Source organism: Sceloporus undulatus, chromosome 1 (assembly GCF_019175285.1).
Source record: "Sceloporus undulatus isolate JIND9_A2432 ecotype Alabama chromosome 1, SceUnd_v1.1, whole genome shotgun sequence".
NCBI classification, from domain to species: domain Eukaryota; kingdom Metazoa; phylum Chordata; class Lepidosauria; order Squamata; family Phrynosomatidae; genus Sceloporus; species Sceloporus undulatus.
In genome coordinates this window covers 105,051,917-105,056,274 of record NC_056522.1, presented here as the reverse complement: position 1 = coordinate 105,056,274, position 4,358 = coordinate 105,051,917, and the positions used below count along the sequence as shown (strand labels likewise).

Below are 4,358 nucleotides of genomic sequence, written 5' to 3'. Positions count from 1 at the left end.
GGATTCAAACTGAGTCTGTTTTCCCTCATCCAGCCCATTACCGACTCCAGACAGGCATTTAGAGGAGAGATGCCATCCTTGGTCACTGCTTCAGTCGGAGACACAGAGAAACCTATTTGGGTGTCATCAGTATACTGATAACACCGCACCCCGTGTCTCCGGATGATCTCGCCCAGCGCTTTCATGTAAATGTTAAATAGCATGGGGGACAGAATGGCTCCTTGAGGGACACCAGATATAAGGGCCCTCTTATCGGATGACAGAATTGGGAGCATACTTATCAAATTTGCAGATGACACCAAATTAGGAGGAATAGCTAATACTGCAGAGGACAGGATCAAAATTCAAAATGACCTGAATAAACTAGGAAGTTGGGCCACAGCTAACAAAATGAACTTCAACAGGGAGAAATGTAAGGTACTGCACTTAGGGCGGAAAAATAAAATGCACAGATATAGTTTGGGGGACACCTGGCTGAACAAGACTACGTGTGAAAGGGATCTGGGAGTCCAAGTAGACCACAAGTTGAACATGAGTTAACAGTGCAATGTGGCAGCTAACAAGGCCAATGTGATTTTAGGCTGCATCAGTAAAAGTATAGTATCTAGATCAAGGGAAGTAATAGTGCCCACTTTATTCTGCTTTGGTCAGGCCCCACCTGGAATATTGTGTCCAGTTCTGGGCACCACAATTTAAAAAGGATGTTGAAAAACTGAAACGTGTCCAAAGGAGGGCGACTAAAATGGTGAAGGGTCTGGAAACCATGTCCTATGAGGAACGACTTATGGAGCTGGGGATGTTTAGCCTGGAGAAGAGAAGGTTAAGAGGTGATATGATAGCCCTGTTTAAATACTTGAGGGGATGTCATATTGAGGAGGGAGCTGACTTGTTTTCAGCTGCTCCAGAGAACAGGACCTGGAACAATGGATGCAAGCTACAGGAAAAGAGATTCCACCTCAACATTAGGAAGAACTTCCTGACAGTGAGGGCTGTTTGACAGTGGAACACACTCTCTTGGAGTGTAGTGGAGTCTCCTTCCTTGGAGGTTTTTAAGCAGAGGCTGGATGGCCATTGTTGGGGATGCTTTGATTGAGAGTTCCTGCATGGCATGGGGTTGGACTGGATGGCCCTTGCGGTCTCTTACAACTCTATGATTCTAAGATTTGTCCCATTTGTTTTAAAGCAGTCAACATATTTGATTACAAGTAATGTACACTATGGTGAGATTTAGTGTGGTGTGGTGGTTTGAGCATTGAATGGTGACTCTAGAGACCAAGGTTTGAATTCCTGCTTGGCCATGGAAACCCACTGGGTGACCATGGGCAAGTCACATTCTCTCAGCCTCAGAGGAAGGCAAGGACAAACCCCCTTTGAACAAATCTTGCCAAGAAAATCACACAATAGGTTTGCCTTTAGGTCACCATAAATTGGAAACAACTTAAAGGCACATACTACTAAGAACAACCTACACTACAACCAGATGCTAAACTTTTGTTACAGATAACTTAGCATTAACCTTCTCCCTGAGTAGGCATTAAAATCTGGACAGCTACTTAAATATATTTGCATTAGTCTCATGTTGCCTGAGCATACTATAGTCCTCTTTTTTGAATCTCCAAGTTGCTATATTCATTCAAAGAATACTAAGAGTGATTTCTCTGAACTGCAATGTACTAGAGCACCAACAAAACAAATTTATCAATTATTGTCTAAATACAAAAGCCACACAGAGTTTTGTGGTGCGTACCTGTTATCTTCAAAATAACAATTGTTTCCCACCTCCTCATAAAAATACAGTAGTTAAAATTACAAGAATTAAGAGAAATGGATAGACTCACATTCCTGATCAATAATAAATCCAGAGATAAATTGAATGAGGAATGGTTTCCGATATTACAATTTTAGGAAAACACACTTAATATTAAAAGAGACCTGATGATTTAAGCTGTTTATGTTATAAATGAGCCTATTGCTTGGATATAATGATAGATAAAAAGGAGCGTTGAGGAATGTTTTAAGTAAAGAAATTGCATTTTATAGTAATATAATATAAGATCAGACTCAGCTAATGAAACGGAAAAACTTTTGTTGCTTGCTTATTCCATGTTCCCCTTATTTTACTTTAACTACGTTATGTACAGTATATAGATAGAGCAGGGGTAGGCAATCTTTTTGAGCCGGGGGCCAGGTTGCTGTCCCTCAGACAACTGGGGGCCGAAGCCAAAAAATAAATAATTAAATATATTTTTTTTAAAAAATTAAATATATAAATAAACCAGGACAAAATGTAGGACAAAATTTTCAAATGGAAGACACTTTTTTTTAAAAAAATGGAGGACATGCAAAAAAAATTGCTGATTTTTTAAAAAATGTTAATATAAATGCATGTTTCTGAGGCTTCTATAGACAATTGCCCCCCAAAGGCCCCGGCGGCAATCAGCGGCAGGACCAGGCTGGGGCCGGTCCCAAGGCCTCGCCGGGCCGCATCCGGCCCACAGGCCGCAGGTTGCCTACCCCTGAGATAGAGGAATCAATTGATGTTAAACACAATGAGTGATGTTGTCTGTAAAGCAAAGCAGTTTGTATAGATGATGTATGACATATTTACAATAAAGAATTTTAAAAAATACAGTAGTTAGATTTAATATTGATATACAGTTGGCCCTTCTTATACATGGATTTTTTATACACGGATTCAAGTATCCACAGTTTAAAAATGTTCCAAAAAAGTATAATTTCAAATATCAAACCTTGATTTTCCATTTTGTTATAAGGGACACCATTTTGCTATGTCATTATATTTAATGGGACTTGAACATCCACAGATTCTTTATACATGGGGGATCTTGGAACCAAACCCCAGCGTATAACAACGGTCCACTGTTTATTGATGGTAAGGTGATTCTTTCAATATAATTGAAGTGACATCATGGATAAATAAACATTTTATAAATATTCGAGAGGAATATTTTGAACCAGCATACCTGATGGTCGTTTTAATGCCAAGCTGCTGTATAGATGAAAGGTTTTTTATCTCCATATTTGCATCGGCTGAAAACCAGAGGAAAAATATTCATATAATTATTATTATAATATATGTAGAACTTACAAATATGGTTTTTAAAACCAAGCAAGTTTTTAGGAGCTAAAATATATTTTAAACGATAAATGTTTGGAAACATATAACCAAAAATAGTGAAATCTAGTTTATACAGTGATAATAAGCCTGTACAGTGCGCCCGCTCCATATGTGAATGCGCCATACACGGAAGCCGTGCTGCAATGTATTACATGGCACGTGAGCCCATGGCACATGTGCACCATGCCGCCACGAGCACAAACCCCATTCTATTGAATGGGGATCAAGTTTACGTGGTATTTGACTTACATGGGTGGTGGTGGTGGGTCCGGAATGGATAGCCGCGTAAGGCAAGGCTCTACTGTATTTTTAACTATTTCTGGTAATACTTTTAAAAACAGAACTCCAACATTCTAATTGATAAGCTAGCTATAAAGAATCATTAACTCATAGTTCAGCTCTCCCCGTGTAACTTAATAAAACCTTATGGCTCATTTCCTACACTGTTTGACAAAAATAATATTGACTACAGCATTTAAAGTATTAATCTTTGAGAAAGACAGAAGTCAGCAGAGTGCACTGCTGTTATGTTTCACTTAGCTTCACCTTCTGCCCAGCATGGCAGCCTAATTTACTATAATCTACAGGGGATCGTTTATTTTATTTTATTTCTATCCCACCTTTCTCCTGACACAGAACCCAAGATACAGCTAAAAACCTGATGATAAGGAAGTTTTTAAAATGCCAATCAAACAACCTATGCCATTAGAACACCACTAGTTTAAAACAGTGTACACACATTTAAATAACATAATCACAATAGACGTACAGCACACACACCCTTAAAAGACCACTCTGCAGAACCAGTTAATTGTCCAAACCTCACTATAACAATAGCAACAGCAACAACAACAACTATTAACCTACTAGTGGAAGGAGAGCAGAAAGACGAGCTAAATATCCCGTGGAAGAGAATTCCACGGCCTGGGAGCTGCCATTAAGACCCTCCTTTTATGTGTACTCCTGATAGTGGGGTGAAGAGAAAGCCCTCTAATGAGGATCTTAAGATCCAGTCAGGTTCAAGCAGGGAGATATGGCTTTTCAGACATAAGAAAAGTGTCAACTACAGCACCCTTATACAGTAAATGCTTTTTAAAAAAACAGGACTTAGTTTTTGTTCATTTTTACTTTAGAATGGATCTATTTTTTTTAATATTTTTATTTAAACTTTAACCATACACACATATTTACATTAATAACAAAAGAAGAAAGCAAAAGA

The 4,358-nt window shown here is 38.5% G+C and overlaps 1 long non-coding RNA gene across 1 annotated transcript in view; it reads right to left on the bottom strand.

Annotated features, from left to right (window-relative positions):
* LOC121918852 overlaps nucleotides 1-4,141 on the bottom strand; it is an 11,812-nt gene extending 7,671 nt beyond the window's left edge. The window contains exons 1-2 of the long non-coding RNA XR_006101317.1: nucleotides 4,003-4,141; nucleotides 2,985-3,051 (exon numbers count right to left, since the gene is read on the bottom strand). This is a non-coding gene — a long non-coding RNA (uncharacterized LOC121918852). The remainder of the gene's footprint in view (nucleotides 1-2,984; nucleotides 3,052-4,002) is intronic.
* Between the last annotated feature and the right edge of the window lie 217 nt (nucleotides 4,142-4,358).